Here is a 21235-nt window from a genome sequence, read left to right on the forward strand (position 1 = left end):
TTGCTTATGGCGGTCTCTGTGAGCTTCTCAGCGACATTCAGCCAGCCAGGTATCCTGCCTGCAGTAGATGGAATGTGGCAATGGAACGCTGGCTGCGCGTGTCATAATAGGCTCTGAGCCTTTATATACCTGTGCACAGCAGCAGCCACCTTCAGTCTGCTGCTGGACAGCCAGCAGCAGCAGCAGCAGGAGAGGTATGTAATCAGGAGCCCTACTGCTAAGGGTAGACAGCTGCTCGTTCCACCCCACCCCCCGCCTTAATTGGTTCTCCTCCCTTCCAACGGTGTTGAGGCGGGTGGGAACAGCAGGGGGTGAAGGTGCTGTGTTTAAAGAGGTGGAGTTATGCAGATCTAAAACGCGTGGATTGCAGCAGCAGCAAGCCGAAAAGTGCAGGCATGTAAGGGATCTAGAGGTTGACAACATGTCTTCTTAACGGGAGTCCAGGAGCTCATCTCCACAAATGGACTTTTCAGGATCCTTGGGTGGCTCCGTAGTTTGAAACCAATTCTGGTTATCGCTTCTCGGCCTTTTGGCTAAGATCAAGTGTAGTATCTGTTCTTATCAGTTTAATATCTGATACGTCCCCTATCTGGGGACCATATATTAAATGGATTTTTAGAACAGGGAGATGGAAAAAGAGCTTGCTCTGTCCACTCCACGCATTGACCTGGTATTGCAGTATCTCCAGGACCGGTGCACCCCTTCTTTAATGCAGTTTCTAAAATCAGAAAGAATTGAATTCAAAGTTTTTTGTTCATTTTGCTTGTTTGTCGGATTTGGGGATGGACTCTTTGGCTTTGCTTTTCTTCTCCTCATTGGATTTTTCATGTTCAAAGTTGCAGAAGCCAGATTACAAGCTCATTTTGGTTCAACTTCAGCAACTGTGCATTGCATTGCCATGTAATGTGATGCAATGCTATCTTTCTAGCTCTCCCTTTTTACTTCCTTTTGGATAAACAGACATATTAGGCAAGCATTTTGGAGCTTTCACCTAAATAACTACAGGTGGTGAGATAAGCTGCACAATATAATTGACCTTTCAGTATATTGTTGCACACACACCATCTATTTAGCAAATGCCCTTGTTATCAACAGCAGCCTTTTAAACTCACCTGAGCTAACAGGTATGTGCGCTGGTTACTCTGCTGCGCTTAAAATTTCTTTTTTGGTTTGCTACAATGCCTTTTCTGAAACGTTGTCTCCTTCTGCTGGAACACTGACTTCTTTCATTTAATGCCTGCAGACTATAAAAGAGAACCCAACCCAAAAAGTTTGGTTGATTAGTCTGTGGCATTCTGTTAAACTGTTGCTTATGGCGGTCTCTGTGAGCTTCTCAGCGACATTCAGCCAGCCAGGTATCCTGCCTGCAGTAGATGGAATGTGGCAATGGAACGCTGGCTGCGCGTGTCATAATAGGCTCTGAGCCTTTATATACCTGTGCACAGCAGCAGCCACCTTCAGTCTGCTGCTGGACAGCCAGCAGCAGCAGCAGCAGGAGAGGTATGTAATCAGGAGCCCTACTGCTAAGGGTAGACAGCTGCTCGTTCCACCCCACCCCCCGCCTTAATTGGTTCTCCTCCCTTCCAACGGTGTTGAGGCGGGTGGGAACAGCAGGGGGTGAAGGTGCTGTGTTTAAAGAGGTGGAGTTATGCAGATCTAAAACGCGTGGATTGCAGCAGCAGCAAGCCGAAAAGTGCAGGCATGTAAGGGATCTAGAGGTTGACAACATGTCTTCTTAACGGGAGTCCAGGAGCTCATCTCCACAAATGGACTTTTCAGGATCCTTGGGTGGCTCCGTAGTTTGAAACCAATTCTGGTTATCGCTTCTCGGCCTTTTGGCTAAGATCAAGTGTAGTATCTGTTCTTATCAGTTTAATATCTGATACGTCCCCTATCTGGGGACCATATATTAAATGGATTTTTAGAACAGGGAGATGGAAAAAGAGCTTGCTCTGTCCACTCCACGCATTGACCTGGTATTGCAGTATCTCCAGGACCGGTGCACCCCTTCTTTAATGCAGTTTCTAAAATCAGAAAGAATTGAATTCAAAGTTTTTTGTTCATTTTGCTTGTTTGTCGGATTTGGGGATGGACTCTTTGGCTTTGCTTTTCTTCTCCTCATTGGATTTTTCATGTTCAAAGTTGCAGAAGCCAGATTACAAGCTCATTTTGGTTCAACTTCAGCAACTGTGCATTGCATTGCCATGTAATGTGATGCAATGCTATCTTTCTAGCTCTCCCTTTTTACTTCATTTTGGATAAACAGACATATTAGGCAAGCATTTTGGAGCTTTCACCTAAATAACTACAGGTGGTGAGATAAGCTGCACAATATAATTGACCTTTCAGTATATTGTTGCACACACACCATCTATTTAGCAAATGCCCTTGTTATCAACAGCAGCCTTTTAAACTCACCTGAGCTAACAGGTATGTGCGCTGGTTACTCTGCTGCGCTTAAAATTTCTTTTTTGGTTTGCTACAATGCCTTTTCTGAAACGTTGTCTCCTTCTGCTGGAACACTGACTTCTTTCATTTAATGCCTGCAGACTATAAAAGAGAACCCAACCCAAAAAGTTTGGTTGATTAGTCTGTGGCATTCTGTTAAACTGTTGCTTATGGCGGTCTCTGTGAGCTTCTCAGCGACATTCAGCCAGCCAGGTATCCTGCCTGCAGTAGATGGAATGTGGCAATGGAACGCTGGCTGCGCGTGTCATAATAGGCTCTGAGCCTTTATATACCTGTGCACAGCAGCAGCCACCTTCAGTCTGCTGCTGGACAGCCAGCAGCAGCAGCAGCAGGAGAGGTATGTAATCAGGAGCCCTCCTGCTAAGGGTAGACAGCTGCTCGTTCCACCCCACCCCCCGCCTTAATTGGTTCTCCTCCCTTCCAACGGTGTTGAGGCGGGTGGGAACAGCAGGGGGTGAAGGTGCTGTGTTTAAAGAGGTGGAGTTATGCAGATCTAAAACGCGTGGATTGCAGCAGCAGCAAGCCGAAAAGTGCAGGCATGTAAGGGATCTAGAGGTTGACAACATGTCTTCTTAACGGGAGTCCAGGAGCTCATCTCCACAAATGGACTTTTCAGGATCCTTGGGTGGCTCCGTAGTTTGAAACCAATTCTGGTTATCGCTTCTCGGCCTTTTGGCTAAGATCAAGTGTAGTATCTTTCGAAAAGGCGGTTTTGGATGTTGGCCGCCCTAGTAGATTGATACATTATGCACACTGGGGTTTAGGCGCTTGTTAGTACGCCAGGTGGCTAATATAGTCATCTGGTGGAAAGCATGGCCCCCCAGGATCGACGCCATTGGGCCGGGGAAGATCGAAAGCCCGAAGTGTGAAGTGCCCCAGGAGTGGTGACCCTGGGGTGCCTTAACTCACTGGGATTGGGAACCCCACTTGAGTTTATGGCACATTTGCACAAGCACTTCAAATTTTCTTTCTTCGCACACACCCTTATTCCGGGCCTTCTGGCCTTAGGATGGGGAATTTTTCAATTCCCGGTCGAAGGTCCGGGCAGTATTATACTGTGAAACCTTCACTATTTATTTAATTTCTTTGTCACTGTGTGTCCACTTATTCACGTGTGTCACGTCCTACTAGGATTTTGTCGGGATGCGGTTCCCTTACGGGTTCCTCTCTTGGCAGGTCTAGGGGGGGAGTGTGTGGCCATCAGGTTCCGCTCCCCCCTGAACCCCCCTGGCTCTCCTCTTTCGGGAGGAGAGCGTTGTTGGCTCCCCTCTTCCGGGAGGGGAGCACAGTCTTTGGCTCCCAGTGCCTTGCTCGGGTGAGAACTCGGGCAGGTGCTGGGGGTAAGATTGGGTCGCCTCTGGCTTCGGCTGGAGGTGGCTTTTTGTCCCTGTTCCTCGCTGTGGCCTTTTGGCTCGGAGGGACGGGGAATGGTTTGGGGGACCCTTCTCCTTTTGGAGAGGGTTTCAAGAAGACCAGCATCCTAGTGCACTTTTTTTGTGGCACTTGTCACTTTTTTAAGCGCACTCGGGTTTTGTACACGAATTCGGGCTTTCAAAAAAAAAAATCTGTTCTTATCAGTATAATATCTGATACGTCCCCTATCTGGGGACCATATATTAAATGGATTTTTAGAACAGGGAGATGGAAAAAGAGCTTGCTCTGTCCACTCCACGCATTGACCTGGTATTGCAGTATCTCCAGGACCGGTGCACCCCTTCTTTAATGCAGTTTCTAAAATCAGAAAGAATTGAATTCAATGTTTTTTGTTCATTTTGCTTGTTTGTCGGATTTGGGGATGGACTCTTTGGCTTTGCTTTTCTTCTCCTCGTTGGATTTTTCATGTTCAAAGTTGCACAAGCCAGATTACAAGCTCATTTTGGTTCAACTTCAGCAACTGTGCATTGCATTGCCATGTAATGTGATGCAATGCTATCTTTCTAGCTCTCCCTTTTTACTTCCTTTTGGATAAACAGACATATTAGGCAAGCATTTTGGAGCTTTCACCTAAATAACTACAGGTGGTGAGATAAGCTGCACAATATAATTGACCTTTCAGTATATTGTTGCACACACACCATCTATTTAGCAAATGCCCTTGTTATCAACAGCAGCCTTTTAAACTCACCTGAGCTAACAGGTATGTGCGCTGGTTACTCTGCTGCGCTTAAAATTTCTTTTTTGGTTTGCTACAATGCCTTTTCTGAAACGTTGTCTCCTTCTGCTGGAACACTGACTTCTTTCATTTAATGCCTGCAGACTATAAAAGAGAACCCAACCCAAAAAGTTTGGTTGATTAGTCTGTGGCATTCTGTTAAACTGTTGCTTATGGCGGTCTCTGTGAGCTTCTCAGCGACATTCAGCCAGCCAGGTATCCTGCCTGCAGTAGATGGAATGTGGCAATGGAACGCTGGCTGCGCGTGTCATAATAGGCTCTGAGCCTTTATATACCTGTGCACAGCAGCAGCCACCTTCAGTCTGCTGCTGGACAGCCAGCAGCAGCAGCAGCAGGAGAGGTATGTAATCAGGAGCCCTCCTGCTAAGGGTAGACAGCTGCTCGTTCCACCCCACCCCCCGCCTTAATTGGTTCTCCTCCCTTCCAACGGTGTTGAGGCGGGTGGGAACAGCAGGGGGTGAAGGTGCTGTGTTTAAAGAGGTGGAGTTATGCAGATCTAAAACGCGTGGATTGCAGCAGCAGCAAGCCGAAAAGTGCAGGCATGTAAGGGATCTAGAGGTTGACAACATGTCTTCTTAACGGGAGTCCAGGAGCTCATCTCCACAAATGGACTTTTCAGGATCCTTGGGTGGTTCCGTAGTTTGAAACCAATTCTGGTTATCGCTTCTCGACCTTTTGGCTAAGATCAAGTGTAGTATCTGTTCTTATCAGTTTAATATCTGATACGTCCCCTATCTGGGGACCATATATTAAATGGATTTTTAGAACAGGGAGATGGAAAAAGAGCTTGCTCTGTCCACTCCACGCATTGACCTGGTATTGCAGTATCTCCAGGACCGGTGCACCCCTTCTTTAATGCAGTTTCTAAAATCAGAAAGAATTGAATTCAATGTTTTTTGTTCATTTTGCTTGTTTGTCGGATTTGGGGATGGACTCTTTGGCTTTGCTTTTCTTCTCCTCATTGGATTTTTCATGTTCAAAGTTGCAGAAGCCAGATTACAAGCTCATTTTGGTTCAACTTCAGCAACTGTGCATTGCATTGCCATGTAATGTGATGCAATGCTATCTTTCTAGCTCTCCCTTTTTACTTCCTTTTGGATAAACAGACATATTAGGCAAGCATTTTGGAGCTTTCACCTAAATAACTACAGGTGGTGAGATAAGCTGCACAATATAATTGACCTTTCAGTATATTGTTGCACACACACCATCTATTTAGCAAATGCCCTTGTTATCAACAGCAGCCTTTTAAACTCACCTGAGCTAACAGGTATGTGCGCTGGTTACTCTGCTGCGCTTAAAATTTCTTTTTTGGTTTGCTACAATGCCTTTTCTGAAACGTTGTCTCCTTCTGCTGGAACACTGACTTCTTTCATTTAATGCCTGCAGACTATAAAAGAGAACCCAACCCAAAAAGTTTGGTTGATTAGTCTGTGGCATTCTGTTAAACTGTTGCTTATGGCGGTCTCTGTGAGCTTCTCAGCGACATTCAGCCAGCCAGGTATCCTGCCTGCAGTAGATGGAATGTGGCAATGGAACGCTGGCTGCGCATGTCATAATAGGCTCTGAGCCTTTATATACCTGTGCACAGCAGCAGCCACCTTCAGTCTGCTGCTGGACAGCCAGCAGCAGCAGCAGGAGAGGTATGTAATCAGGAGCCCTCCTGCTAAGGGTAGACAGCTGCTCGTTCCACCCCACCCCCCGCCTTAATTGGTTCTCCTCCCTTCCAACGGTGTTGAGGCGGGTGGGAACAGCAGGGGGTGAAGGTGCTGTGTTTAAAGAGGTGGAGTTATGCAGATCTAAAACGCGTGGATTGCAGCAGCAGCAAGCCGAAAAGTGCAGGCATGTAAGGGATCTAGAGGTTGACAACATGTCTTCTTAACGGGAGTCCAGGAGCTCATCTCCACAAATGGACTTTTCAGGATCCTTGGGTGGCTCCGTAGTTTGAAACCAATTCTGGTTATCGCTTCTCGGCCTTTTGGCTAAGATCAAGTGTAGTATCTGTTCTTATCAGTTTAATATCTGATACGTCCCCTATCTGGGGACCATATATTAAATGGATTTTTAGAACAGGGAGATGGAAAAAGAGCTTGCTCTGTCCACTCCACGCATTGACCTGGTATTGCAGTATCTCCAGGACCGGTGCACCCCTTCTTTAATGCAGTTTCTAAAATCAGAAAGAATTGAATTCAATGTTTTTTGTTCATTTTGCTTGTTTGTCGGATTTGGGGATGGACTCTTTGGCTTTGCTTTTCTTCTCCTCATTGGATTTTTCATGTTCAAAGTTGCAGAAGCCAGATTACAAGCTCATTTTGGTTCAACTTCAGCAACTGTGCATTGCATTGCCATGTAATGTGATGCAATGCTATCTTTCTAGCTCTCCCTTTTTACTTCCTTTTGGATAAACAGACATATTAGGCAAGCATTTTGGAGCTTTCACCTAAATAACTACAGGTGGTGAGATAAGCTGCACAATATAATTGACCTTTCAGTATATTGTTGCACACACACCATCTATTTAGCAAATGCCCTTGTTATCAACAGCAGCCTTTTAAACTCACCTGAGCTAACAGGTATGTGCGCTGGTTACTCTGCTGCGCTTAAAATTTCTTTTTTGGTTTGCTACAATGCCTTTTCTGAAACGTTGTCTCCTTCTGCTGGAACACTGACTTCTTTCATTTAATGCCTGCAGACTATAAAAGAGAACCCAACCCAAAAAGTTTGGTTGATTAGTCTGTGGCATTCTGTTAAACTGTTGCTTATGGCGGTCTCTGTGAGCTTCTCAGCGACATTCAGCCAGCCAGGTATCCTGCCTGCAGTAGATGGAATGTAGCAATGGAACGCTGGCTGCGCGTGTCATAATAGGCTCTGAGCCTTTATATACCTGTGCACAGCAGCAGCCACCTTCAGTCTGCTGCTGGACAGCCAGCAGCAGCAGCAGCAGGAGAGGTATGTAATCAGGAGCCCTCCTGCTAAGGGTAGACAGCTGCTCGTTCCACCCCACCCCCCGCCTTAATTGGTTCTCCTCCCTTCCAACGGTGTTGAGGCGGGTGGGAACAGCAGGGGGTGAAGGTGCTGTGTTTAAAGAGGTGGAGTTATGCAGATCTAAAACGCGTGGATTGCAGCAGCAGCAAGCCGAAAAGTGCAGGCATGTAAGGGATCTAGAGGTTGACAACATGTCTTCTTAATGGGAGTCCAGGAGCTCATCTCCACAAATGGACTTTTCAGGATCCTTGGGTGGCTCCGTAGTTTGAAGCCAATTCTGGTTATCGCTTCTCGGTCTTTTGGCAAGATCAGTGGTGGTTTTCTGCTGCTGGTGTTGTTTGGAGGGCAGTTGTGACTGGGGTTCCCCCTTGTGGGGCCCTAGTGTGCGATTGAGCGGCGATTGTGTTTATCTGCTGTAAAAATGGTGGAGAAAACACGTGGATTAGAGGACTCGGTCCGTCTGAAGGTGGCTGCAGGTCATGAAGGAGAAATCGGTTTGGACCAAGTTTGCGTTGATGTCTTGAAGAACATTAATGGCTTGAAGGTAACGGATGTATTGGCACTGCAGGATTTTCAGAAACAAGGAATTTATGATATCACTTTTGTTTCTTTGAGTATTTGCCAGAGAGTCTACATGGAGTTGGTACGAATGAAGGAAGAAAAGGAATTGAAATGCCTAGAGTTTATTGCACTGGAACCTCTGTTCCAGCAGACATATAAGTATGTGGTTGTGCACATGTATAACCCTAAAGTTCCGGATGAGACTGTTTCCAATTTTTTAGCTCGGTATTGTAGTGAGGTTAAATTTTTGGGAAGAATGAAGAACAAATACAATTATCTAAATGGCAAGAGGAGATATGTTGTAAAACTGAGACCGGATGATAGAGCTATTGGGGGTGCCAAGAGCATTCCTGCACAGTTTTCTATCGGAGGAGAAAGGGGATTTTGTTTTTATAATGGACAGATGGAATATTGTAGGAAGTGTCATGAGTTTGGACATGTTCAGAAAGATTGTCCAGTGCAAGGTGATGTTTGTAGAGGTTGTGGGAAATCTGGGCATGTTGCAAGTGGTTGCCCAATGAATAAGGTGTGTGATTTGTGTGGACATGCAGATCACCTTGCAAGGAAATGTAGATTGTGGGCTCAGATTCCTAGGTCACAGGTGGACGCTGAAGAGAGGCAGAAGAAGACTCGGCAGGAAAGTGGGGAGGAGGGCGAAGGCTCAGACTCAGAGGGGGAAAGCCAAAAACAAGATGGTGGTAGGGGAAGAGACCATGCGGTGCCCAAGATGGAGGAAAAGGGGCGGAGCCAGAAGAAAGTTGGTTTGAGGGAGGGGCTGGAAGTAATAAACAAAGTAGCTGATGTGCATGGCCCGGGTGATGGGATGGATTTGTCTAATATGGCGGAGTCAGTGAATCCTGTTTTGGGAAGAGATGGGGGTGAGGAAATGGAGGTTTTGGAGGAGGAGGATTCTGATTCGGATGGAACTATAACCCCTCAGCAGCGTGATAGGGTTAACAGTGATTGGAGTGAAAATGAGGAGGAAGATGATGGCAAGGAGGAGAGTTATGCCTCCGTGATTAAAAGAAGTAAGGTGGAGGGGTGTTGGTCTGGGGGGCAGGAAGATCCAGTCTCCCTAAGACCAGGTTATTCTAACAGGGACTCGAGTTCTGAGTCGCCTGATATACGTAGAAAAGTGGGTGGCAGGAGTGGGTTTTCTCCTGGTTCATGATGGATCGGGTATGGTGGAGATTTTTTCCTGTTATTATGATGGCGTTGTGTGTTGCTTCTCTGAATGTACGAGGGATTGGTTCTGCTTGTAGGAGAGCAGGGATACTGGAGTACATTGAGAGTGTGAATGCAGATATTGTCTGTCTGCAGGAATGTGTAATTAAATCTGCCCCGCATGAGAGTGAGTGGAATAAGGGGCAATCTTTTTGGTCCCCATGCTCAGAAAACAGGAATGAAGGGGTGGGCATTTTACTGTGTAATTCCAGTCTAAAGGTTTTAGAGTTTAAAGTAATCATACCTGGGAGATGTTTGTTTTTATTAGTGGATTTTTTAGGTCAGCGGGTACGGGTTTTTAATGTTTATGCCCCTGCTGATAAACAAGCAAGAGTTGGGTTTTTGGAGTCTCTAAAGTTGTTTTTACCAGGCAGAGACTTCACTATAGTGGCTGGAGATTTTAATTGTGTCAGATCCGCAAAAGATCGTAAGAGCTCTACGGAAGGTAGGACTGATGTTACGTCTAATATTTTAAATCAGATTGTGCAGGATTTACGCTACACGGATGCTGGTCTGATGGTTGGGCCAAGTGATAAGTTCACATACATATCAGACAGTGGACGTAGTGTTTCCCGAATTGACTATTTTTTTATGTCTGAAGGGATTAAGGTGGCCAAGTGCAACCACGTGATGACGACTTTTTCTGACCACAAGATGATAGTGGTAGATCTGTGTATAGCTGAGTCCCTGGCTTTTGGAAAGGGACTCTGGAAGCTGAACGTAAGCCTGCTGGAAGAGGAGAGTGTTAAGGTTGGTTTTAATAAAGTGTTTTTGTCTTGTGTGTCTGAACAGCACCTTTTTAAAGATTTGCTAGAGTGGTGGGACTGGGCTAAGGAGAAATTTGCATGTTATTTTAAAGGGGTGTGTTTTAGGAGAGCGAAAGCCAAAAGGGATCATGATGCTGCTGTTATTTCAAAATTGGAAGTACTCCATAAGTTTAAGAGAGCGGGGATGGAGGTGGATAAAGAGATTGCAGATTTGAAGGACGAACTGAAGAAGATACTTATTGAAAAAGGGAAGACTATTATGTTTAAGGCAAAAATAAAGCACATGGAGGAAAATGAGCAATGTTCGAGATACTTTTTTAAAAAATGTTTTAAACCTAAAGGGGTTTTTAAGTCTGTTTTTTCTCCTGCAGGGGAGGTATCTGGGGATGAGATGATTGGCAGTATTCTTTCCTTTTATGAAACACTCTTCTCTAACGATAGTAGAGCCAGTGATGCGGAAATTAATGATTATTGCAAAGTATTAACTAATAATATTCCTGAGGAGAAAATTGGGTTTTTAAGTGAGGAGGTTGGGAAAGATGAAATTAGACGGGCAGTGGATGGCTTGGCGAAAGGCAAGACGCCAGGCTGTGATGGTCTTCCTGCTGAATTTTATGTTAGATTTTGGGATATTATAGGTGTGGAGTTTTCCCGGGTGGTGCAATATGGTTTTACTCATGGGATTTTATCGGTTTCTATGCGTAGGGGGATTGTTACGCTGATTCATAAGAAAGGGGACATGAGGGATATTAAAAATTGGAGGCCCATAACATTGTTAAACAGTGATTACAAAATTATTTCTAAAATTGTGGCTGGTAGACTGGCAGATGTGATAGGTGATATGGTGGGGGAGTATCAGGCATGTGCAGTGCCTGGTAGGAAAATTTCAGATAATTTGCTGCTTCTAAGAGACTTAATTTATCAGGCTAATTTGAATAAGAATGCTCTTTTGTTACAGTCGGTGGACCTGGAGAAAGCCTTTGATAAAATATCACATAGATTTTTGTTCTCTGCTTTAAGTCACCTTGGTGTTCCGGATAAATTATTGATGGTCATTAAGAGTTTTTATTGTGGGGTCAGTAGCCAGATTTAAGTTAATGGGCATGTGAGTTCCAGTTTTAATATTTTATCGGGAGTTAGGCAGGGTTGTCCCCTGTCACCAATTCTTTTTATCTGTGTGGTGGAGGCCCTTTTAAAAAGTGTGCAAGTTGACAAGTGTGTGGCTGGTGTTTTTATTCCTGGGGGATCCGGGGGTCCAGTCAAGTCTTTAAGTTATATGGATGATATTGTTTTTACTTGTGGTTCACAGGCGGATCTCAATAGAGTGAATTTGCACGTAAGGATTTTTTGTTGTGTGGCTGGTATGGCGGTGAATTGGGGAAAGTGCCAGCTTTGTAACTTTGGGAGGCAGGTTGAGGTTAACGTGGCAGGAGTGGAGAGTAGGGAGGAAATTGAGGTTCTTGGTGTCATCTTTGAGAAGGAACTGAAAGGGAAAAGCAGCCTGAAGATTCTAGAAGACAAAATGGATCAGAAGTTGAACTTTTGGAAACTAAGGAACCTGTCGCTGAGAGGGAAAGTGCTGGTAATCAAGTCTGTGATTCTCCCGCTTCTGCTGTACACTGCTTTGATTTTCCCACCTGCTGTGCTTTGGACAAAGAGAGTGACAAGGAAACTGTTTGTGTTTTTTTGGGGATCCAAAATGGAGAAACTAAGAAGAGGAATGGTTATGTGTTCTGTGGAAAATGGGGGTTGTGATTTTCCTAACATTGACTTATTTTTAAGAATGCATTATTTTTTGAACATTTATAAATTATCCCAGTGCAATAACAGGACTGCGGACATGTGCAAATATTTAGCAGGACGGCTTTTCCAGAAATGGAGCTGGTGTGAGAAGGATTTAAGAAAACCAGTTTCGTTTGTGATACCGTTTTTTTATGTGGTGCTTAGGTCCTTCTATGATCAAAATGGGATAAGCTCCATGGTTAGACCGGACAAAAAACTGATTGTCTCAGGTATTAAGAAGAAGGAGATGTTATGTGATGTGCCGTTTTGTAATAATGCACAGTCTGGACAGGTGTGGAAGCTTTTTTTCATGCGTGGAATCAGCAACAGACAGAAGGATGTAACCTGGATGGCGTTGCATGGATGCTTGCCAACAAGAGCTTTTTTGAATGACCGGGGGATAAAGGTTCAAGAACTATGTCCTAGGGAAGGTTGCAATAAGGTGGAAACAATACAGCATATTTTTTGGGACTGTTTTTTTGCTAAAAAAGTTTTTACCTTGTTGTCACGTATGTTTGTTGCTTTAGTTGGTTTTCATTGTTTCGATTTTGAAAGGATTTTAATAGGTCAAGATTTTAAGTACTCGCAAAGGAAGCGGGCAAGCTGGATTATTTTTGTCATATATAAAGAGGTTTTATGGGACGTTCGGAATTTGGTGATTTTTAAAAAGATTGTTTTTTCCCCCATGGAATGCAGAAAGATTTTTCTTGCTAGACTGTTTTATGCCTATTTATTGGATAAAAAGAAGTATGGTGAGACAGCAGCAGAGGCACTCTGGAACTTTTCACATTGGACTTCTTACAGTAAGTAACAGTTAATTGCAGGGTTGTGTTTTTTGGGATTTTGTTTTTGTTTTTCCGAATGATGATTTGAGAACCCGTTATGTGAATATGCGCTATGATGCATAAATTAATGTGGGTCTTAATCTGAGGAAAAAAAAAAAAAAGAAGAAATAAAAAAAAGGAAAAATCTGTTCTTATCAGTTTAATATCTGATACGTCCCCTATCTGGGGACCATATATTAAATGGATTTTTAGAACAGGGAGATGGAAAAAGAGCTTGCTCTGTCCACTCCACGCATTGACCTGGTATTGCAGTATCTCCAGGACCGGTGCACCCCTTCTTTAATGCAGTTTCTAAAATCAGAAAGAATTGAATTCAATGTTTTTTGTTCATTTTGCTTGTTTGTCGGATTTGGGGATGGACTCTTTGGCTTTGCTTTTCTTCTCCTCATTGGATTTTTCATGTTCAAAGTTGCAGAAGCCAGATTACAAGCTCATTTTGGTTCAACTTCAGCAACTGTGCATTGCATTGCCATGTAATGTGATGCAATGCTATCTTTCTAGCTCTCCCTTTTTACTTCCTTTTGGATAAACAGACATATTAGGCAAGCATTTTGGAGCTTTCACCTAAATAACTACAGGTGGTGAGATAAGCTGCACAATATAATTGACCTTTCAGTATATTGTTGCACACACACCATCTATTTAGCAAATGCCCTTGTTATCAACAGCAGCCTTTTAAACTCACCTGAGCTAAAAGGTATGTGCGCTGGTTACTCTGCTGTGCTTAAAATTTCTTTTTTGGTTTGCTACAATGCCTTTTCTGAAACGTTGTCTCCTTCTGCTGGAACACTGACTTCTTTCATTTAATGCCTGCAGACTATAAAAGAGAACCCAACCCAAAAAGTTTGGTTGATTAGTCTGTGGCATTCTGTTAAACTGTTGCTTATGGCGGTCTCTGTGAGCTTCTCAGCGACATTCAGCCAGCCAGGTATCCTGCCTGCAGTAGATGGAATGTGGCAATGGAACGCTGGCTGCGCGTGTCATAATAGGCTCTGAGCCTTTATATACCTGTGCACAGCAGCAGCCACCTTCAGTCTGCTGCTGGACAGCCAGCAGCAGCAGCAGCAGGAGAGGTATGTAATCAGGAGCCCTCCTGCTAAGGGTAGACAGCTGCTCGTTCCACCCCACCCCCCGCCTTAATTGGTTCTCCTCCCTTCCAACGGTGTTGAGGCGGGTGGGAACAGCAGGGGGTGAAGGTGCTGTGTTTAAAGAGGTGGAGTTATGCAGATCTAAAACGCGTGGATTGCAGCAGCAGCAAGCCGAAAAGTGCAGGCATGTAAGGGATCTAGAGGTTGACAACATGTCTTCTTAACGGGAGTCCAGGGGCTCATCTCCACAAATGGACTTTTCAGGATCCTTGGGTGGCTCCGTAGTTTGAAACCAATTCTGGTTATCGCTTCTCGGCCTTTTGGCTAAGATCAAGTGTAGTATCTGTTCTTATCAGTTTAATATCTGATACGTCCCCTATCTGGGGACCATATATTAAATGGATTTTTAGAACAGGGAGATGGAAAAAGAGCTTGCTCTGTCCACTCCACGCATTGACCTGGTATTGCAGTATCTCCAGGACCGGTGCACCCCTTCTTTAATGCAGTTTCTAAAATCAGAAAGAATTGAATTCAATGTTTTTTGTTCATTTTGCTTGTTTGTCGGATTTTGGGATGGACTCTTTGGCTTTGCTTTTCTTCTCCTCATTGGATTTTTCATGTTCAAAGTTGCAGAAGCCAGATTACAAGCTCATTTTGGTTCAACTTCAGCAACTGTGCATTGCATTGCCATGTAATGTGATGCAATGCTATCTTTCTAGCTCTCCCTTTTTACTTCCTTTTGGATAAACAGACATATTAGGCAAGCATTTTGGAGCTTTCACCTAAATAACTACAGGTGGTGAGATAAGCTGCACAATATAATTGACCTTTCAGTATATTGTTGCACACACACCATCTATTTAGCAAATGCCCTTGTTATCAACAGCAGCCTTTTAAACTCACCTGAGCTAACAGGTATGTGCGCTGGTTACTCTGCTGCGCTTAAAATTTCTTTTTTGGTTTGCTACAATGCCTTTTCTGAAACGTTGTCTCCTTCTGCTGGAACACTGACTTCTTTCATTTAATGCCTGCAGACTATAAAAGAGAACCCAACCCAAAAAGTTTGGTTGATTAGTCTGTGGCATTCTGTTAAACTGTTGCTTATGGCGGTCTCTGTGAGCTTCTCAGCGACATTCAGCCAGCCAGGTATCCTGCCTGCAGTAGATGGAATGTGGCAATGGAACGCTGGCTGCGCGTGTCATAATAGGCTCTGAGCCTTTATATACCTGTGCACAGCAGCAGCCACCTTCAGTCTGCTGCTGGACAGCCAGCAGCAGCAGCAGCAGGAGAGGTATGTAATCAGGAGCCCTCCTGCTAAGGGTAGACAGCTGCTCATTCCACCCCACCCCCCGCCTTAATTGGTTCTCTTCCCTTCCAACGGTGTTGAGGCGGGTGGGAACAGCAGGGGGTGAAGGTGCTGTGTTTAAAGAGGTGGAGTTATGCAGATCTAAAACGCGTGGATTGCAGCAGCAGCAAGCCGAAAAGTGCAGGCATGTAAGGGATCTAGAGGTTGACAACATGTCTTCTTAACGGGAGTCCAGGAGCTCATCTCCACAAATGGACTTTTCAGGATCCTTGGGTGGCTCCGTAGTTTGAAACCAATTCTGGTTATCGCTTCTCGGCCTTTTGGCTACGATCAAGTGCTTTATTGCAGGAGATTGTGGTTGAAGGGCACTCGGGTACCCCTCTCCTTGGCCTGGCAGGATCGTCCACTTTGGTGGACTTAACCTGCTTGCTGCTATTAGGGAGAGGGCTTAGTCCCAGGGTAACGAGTTGCGATCCCCCAGCTTCCAGGTGTTTTTCGCTGCAAGAACACTGGGAGCGCAGATTGCAAGCGGCTGCAATTTGCAACCTTGTTGCGTTTTTCCATGGAGGTTGACCCTAACCTCGTGCCTCTTTATGCGAGGCTAAAAAACTCTATCCTAGTTCACTTCACAGCGGGTGGCTCGGATATGAGGAAATTAGGGTATGTAGTCCAGGACGTGCTCAGGAACCTTCTTGGCGTACAAAGGAATGAAATTCTCTCCATCCAGGATTATCCCAGAAGAGGTGACTATGACATCACATTCACCGGAGAAGGTATTTTTAGAGATGTACTAGAAAAGTTAAAAAAAGTTGAAAATAGTCCTGTTTTGAAAGGGATACAAATTGTTGAGCACGTCCTGGATGAGGTAAGACTGGTTATTGTAAAAGTATTTTCGCCCTTTGTTTCTGCTCCAGAAGTAATGTCATTTCTAGCAATTTATTTTAAAAGTGTTAAATGTATTGGGAAGATATTAAACGAATATAACATATGGACATCTAAGTGGAAATTCCTTGTGAAGTGTACAAGAGATCCAAATACACCAGGTGGTATACGTCTCCCCCCTGCCCGTTTCAAAATTGGGCAAACAAATGGGGATTTCTTCTTTTCTGGGATGCCAGTATATTGCAGAAATTGTGGGCGCTATGGTCATTCAAAAGAAAACTGTCATGTATCATGTAGAAATTGTGCTAGTGAAGAACATGAGACAAAAGAATGCCCTAAGGAAAAGAAATGCAGTTTTTGCCAGACTCCAGGTCACTTTTATTTTTCTTGCCCTCACAGATTTCGGGAAGATGAGCAAAAGGGGAAGTCCAAGACGTCCGACCAAGGACCAAAAGATCAGACCACCCCTCAGGAGGAGGAACAACAACCTGGAGCCTCTGGAGACAATAAGGGCGTACCAAATAGTGAAGTGTCTCCAGAGTCTATGACAGGTAAAATACCAAATCCCAAAACCTGGCTGCAGGACCTGCGGGAGTCCAAAAGGAGGGCTGAGAAGGAGCAGAAGGGCACTACTGGTAAGGTCAAAAGGGACCGGCAAAAGGCCGACACAGAAGCCCATGCCCAGTCTGGGTCTCCTAGGGCTGAGGGCGCTGAGTGGATAAAGGTGGGTCCTAAGAAAAAGAAAAAGGGTGGTTCGGAGGAGGCAGCAGGAGGTGAACAGATGGACACTTCTCCAGAAGGGGACGTGGACGCTGGACCCTCAGAGGTTTCGGTCTCCACTGCTACAGGTGGGGAACGGGATCTTGCTGCCTCTGAAGAGTCAGAGGCTCTGCCTTGTGCGCAACCTCCTCCTATAGGACGACCTTCTACAGGTCAAACAGGGGCGGCGGAACCCCTCGGGGACCCACCTGATGAGGAACTGCATGGCCAGCCAATGGAGACCCAGCGGGTTCTGCCAGCCAGCCCTCCGAGCTATGCCAGTGTAGCGTCGGGTTTATATAAATGTGGTAATCTTTCCTCCTCCACGGAGACTCTCGTGACGATACTATCAGATGAGGAGGGAGGCGCAAGCCCAGTGGTCTGATCAGGTTCATCGGACAGGTAAATCCGTTGCTCTTAGTTACCTAAGTAAAATTTTTACATTTTCTAATGATGGCTGAACTCAAAGGTATTTCCCTCAACGTGAGAGGCATAAAATCTAACATGAGAAGAACTGCTCTTTTTAATTTTTTTACGTGTTTTACTGCATCTGTATTTTTTCTGCAAGAATGTAATATCCCACATGAAATGTCATATCAAAAATATAAAGATGAGTGGAAGTGTGGGCCATCTGTCTGGTCCGGATCGAATGCTGCAGGATCAGCGGGTGTAGCCATACTTTTTAAAGGGAACGTTTTAATTGATTTTATTCAGGAAATTTTACCAGGTCGTATTTTATTAGTGAAAGCTTTTATTGATGGTATTAGATGGCAGTTTTTAAATTTTTATGGATCCCCAGAGAAAAATGAAAGAGCCGAAATGCTTGATCTTTTACCATTATTTATTAATAACTCTGAACCTTTTATCTTAGCAGGGGATTTTAATTGTGTTTTAAAAGGTGAAAACCGGCGCTCCAGCTCTGTAAGCAGGAACTACGATAAAACCTCAGGTATGCTACATGATATAGTCAAAGATGCTAAATTGATAGACATATATAAAGAGTGTCATAGTGACAGCCCAGAGGATGCCGGTTTCACTTGGAGCAATGCTAATTGTAGCTCTAGGATTGATTTTATTTTTGGTTCAGATAAAACAATACCTGCCAAATGTGAAGTTTTAACTAATATATTTTCAGACCATAAACTTTTATCCTTTACCATAAAAGTAAATGACAACAAAAAATGTGGTAAGAAAAGCTGGAAAATGAACGTATCCCTTTTAACCGACCCGCAGATTTTATCAGATTTTATTGAGTTTTATAGGAAATGTAGAAAAGGGAAAAAAACAAATGAGACTATGAGTGTATGGTGGGATAGAATGAAAGTAAAAATAAAAGACTTTTTTATTAAAAAGAGTATATGTAGAGCCAAAGAAAAATATGAAGAATATAGAATTTTAAATACCCGCCTACAAACATTATTTAAGCTCAGAGACAATGGGATAGATGTACAACTTGATATTTCAAACTTAAAAGAAGAGATTTCAAAATGGCTAGAACAAAAAGGAAAAGAGATAATTTTTCGTTCTAGAGTACAACATAAAGAAGAAAATGAAAAGTGTTCCAGATATTTTTTTAGGAAAAATAAAAAAGAAAAGTGATAATTGACCATATAGATGGTGAGAATAATATAAAAAATATGCTGGGTAAAGTTGAGGTTTTTTTTTCTAATCTTTTTAATGGAAAAAATATAGATAATAAATTAATGGATGATTCGCTGCAAGGACTAACAGCTGTTTTAGATCCCGCATCCCAAGAGTTTTTATCCCAAGTTTTAACGGAACAAGAAGTGTTAAAAACTATTAAAAGTTTTAAAACTGGAAAGGTCCCTGGTCCTGATGGCATCCCAATAGAATTTTATGTATGTTTTTATGATATTTTAAAAGATGATTTGTTTTATTTGTTTACTGAGGTTTTTAATAATAAGGTTTTATTAAATTCCTGGAAGAAAGGTGAAGTCTCCCTCCTATACAAAAAAGGCGATAAATCAAAATTAGAAAACTGGAGACCAATAACACTTTTAAATTGTGACTATAAAATAATGGCTAAAATTTGTGCAAATCGTCTAAAAGAAGTCATCAGCAAAGTTATTCATTCTAATCAAGTGTGTGGGGTGCCGGGGCGCAGTATATGGGACAATCTGAATTTAGTGAAAGACTGTATTGAGGATGTGAAAGACAGAAAGGGGAAAATGGCGATTTTATCTATTGATTTTGAAAAAGCATTTGACCGTGTCTCACACTTTTATCTTTTTAAAGTTTTAGAGAAAATGGGCATACCAGAAGGGTTTTTACTATCGCTTAAAGCATTTTACAAGGATTGTACAAGTAAGATTTTAGTGAATGGTTTTAAGACACAAGAGGTATTTTTACGGTCAGGGGTGAAACAGGGATGCCCTCTGTCCCCCCTACTGTTTATCTGTGCACTGGAACCAATGTTATGTGCAATACGCCAAAATAAACAGATATGCGGTGTCCCTCTGCCTGGAAGCGGTGGTTTGGAGGCCAAGGTTGTAGGCTACATGGATGACGTGGCGGTCTTGTGTACAGATGCACCATCACTTACGGCCACTCTCCATCAAGTGCAATCCTTTTGCCTAGCTTCTGGTTTTAAAATCAATTTTAATAAGTGTAACATTTTAAGTGTTGGGGGGATGATTTTACGTGATGTACCAATTAATGTCTCCGAATCCATTTCCATTTTAGGTATATCATTCACTGAAAATAATGATGGTTATAATAGTTGGGAAACAGTTACACAGAAAGTAAATACGAAAATATGTATGTGGAACATGAGGAGACTTACAATAGAGGGTAAAGTATTGGTTTTAAAGATGGTGATTTTACCTCTTTTATTGTATCTTAGCATGGTTTTCCCCCCGCCTGTTAATGTTTTAAAAAAGATAACCAAAACCTGTTTTACCTTCTTTTGGAACTCAAAAATGGAAAAGCTGAAAAGAGAAATCGTGATGAAATCAAAAGTAAAAGGTGGTAAAGATTTTCCAGATTTTAATAGGTTTCTTTTAATCCATCTGTTCGTTTACTGTTTTAATGCCCTTTTTAAGAATCACTATTGGTCCTTTTTTATGCGTTTTAATACAGGATTTTTTATGAGAAAGTTTGGATGGTATGAAGTTAATATATCTGTGCCCCATGCTTTTAATTTGTCGACGCATTATGAGATTTTAAGGAAAATAGTGTCCGATTTTAATTTAGGGACTAAGAAAATAGAGGAATTAAGAAATAGTAAGAAACTAATTAAAGAAATACGTAAAAGTGAGGAAATATGTAATGTTGACAGATATGATGATGACAAATCTATGTCTATCTGGAAAATGATTAACGTTTTTTATCTTTTTAATGAACAGAGAGATCTGGCTTGGAGTTGCATGCACCGCTGTCTTCCTTGCCGGGCATTCCAATACAGAAGAGGATTTGTGAGGTCTGCCATCTGCCCAAGAGCCGGATGCCAAGAAGAGGAAACGGTGGAACATCTATTATGGACATGTAATTTTGCAAAGGATTTCTGGAGAAGACTGCTCCCCCTACTGGAAAGGGTGGCAGACCTCAAGAACTTTACATATAAAACTGTGCTATACGGACTTATGGAATGCCCCACAATGGACCAGTACACAATGGCTTGGAAGACAGTGAACTGCGCCAAGTCATCTCTCTGGAAAGCGCGCAACATTGCTATTTTTAAACAAGATGTTTTATCAGTGAATGATGTTTTAAGTTTATGTTTATGTGAAATGTATACTTATTATTTAATTGACAAAAAGAAGAATGTACATATTTCCAAAAAATGGCTTGTTGACCAATGGAACCTAATTATTTAAAATCTTTGTATTTTTTTGTTTTGTAAATTTCATTTGTCTTTTAACGTTTGGTATTTGTTAAATTATGCTTGTAATTTGTTAAAGTTTTAATAAACGGTTTTATCCCTCTGCAGGGGATAGCCAAATTAAAAAAAAAATCTGTTCTTATCAGTTTAATATCTGATACGTCCCCTATCTGGGGACCATATATTAAATGGATTTTTAGAACAGGGAGATGGAAAAAGAGCTTGCTCTGTCCACTCCACGCATTGACCTGGTATTGCAGTATCTCCAGGACCGGTGCACCCCTTCTTTAATGCAGTTTCTAAAATCAGAAAGAATTGAATTCAATGTTTTTTGTTCATTTTGCTTGTTTGTCGGATTTGGGGATGGACTCTTTGGCTTTGCTTTTCTTCTCCTCATTGGATTTTTCATGTTCAAAGTTGCAGAAGCCAGATTACAAGCTCATTTTGGTTCAACTTCAGCAACTGTGCATTGCATTGCCATGTAATGTGATGCAATGCTATCTTTCTAGCTCTCCCTTTTTACTTCCTTTTGGATAAACAGACATATTAGGCA

General features: G+C 43.0%; 6 non-coding genes and 3 pseudogenes across 6 annotated transcripts; all 9 read left to right on the top strand.

Moving 5' to 3' along the window:
- Window positions 1-513: 513 nt before the first annotated feature.
- Window positions 514-704, top strand: LOC141215767 (U2 spliceosomal RNA). Its single transcript, XR_012284820.1, has one exon. It is a non-coding gene; the product is annotated as a U2 spliceosomal RNA (small nuclear RNA).
- Window positions 705-1819: 1115 nt separating this feature from the next.
- Window positions 1820-2010, top strand: LOC141215768 (U2 spliceosomal RNA). The gene has a single exon (XR_012284821.1). It is a non-coding gene; the product is annotated as a U2 spliceosomal RNA (small nuclear RNA).
- A 1115-nt stretch (window positions 2011-3125) lies between these two features.
- On the top strand, window positions 3126-3217 carry LOC141216975 (U2 spliceosomal RNA; annotated as a pseudogene).
- A 793-nt stretch (window positions 3218-4010) lies between these two features.
- LOC141216852 (U2 spliceosomal RNA) lies at window positions 4011-4186 on the top strand (annotated as a pseudogene).
- Window positions 4187-5301: 1115 nt separating this feature from the next.
- On the top strand, window positions 5302-5492 carry LOC141216644 (U2 spliceosomal RNA). Its single transcript, XR_012285668.1, has one exon. It is a non-coding gene; the product is annotated as a U2 spliceosomal RNA (small nuclear RNA).
- A 1112-nt stretch (window positions 5493-6604) lies between these two features.
- Window positions 6605-6795, top strand: LOC141215769 (U2 spliceosomal RNA). The gene has a single exon (XR_012284822.1). It is a non-coding gene; the product is annotated as a U2 spliceosomal RNA (small nuclear RNA).
- Window positions 6796-12865: 6070 nt separating this feature from the next.
- Window positions 12866-13083, top strand: LOC141216840 (U2 spliceosomal RNA; annotated as a pseudogene).
- A 1115-nt stretch (window positions 13084-14198) lies between these two features.
- On the top strand, window positions 14199-14389 carry LOC141215770 (U2 spliceosomal RNA). The gene has a single exon (XR_012284823.1). It is a non-coding gene; the product is annotated as a U2 spliceosomal RNA (small nuclear RNA).
- Window positions 14390-20778: 6389 nt separating this feature from the next.
- Window positions 20779-20967, top strand: LOC141216759 (U2 spliceosomal RNA). The gene has a single exon (XR_012285773.1). It is a non-coding gene; the product is annotated as a U2 spliceosomal RNA (small nuclear RNA).
- The last annotated feature ends 268 nt before the right edge of the window (window positions 20968-21235 follow it).

The sequence above is a fragment of the Phyllobates terribilis genome, unplaced genomic scaffold (genome assembly GCF_046119375.1).
Source record: "Phyllobates terribilis strain yellow unplaced genomic scaffold, ASM4611937v1 Scaffold_236__1_contigs__length_3049075, whole genome shotgun sequence".
Classification (NCBI taxonomy): Eukaryota; Metazoa; Chordata; class Amphibia; order Anura; family Dendrobatidae; genus Phyllobates; species Phyllobates terribilis.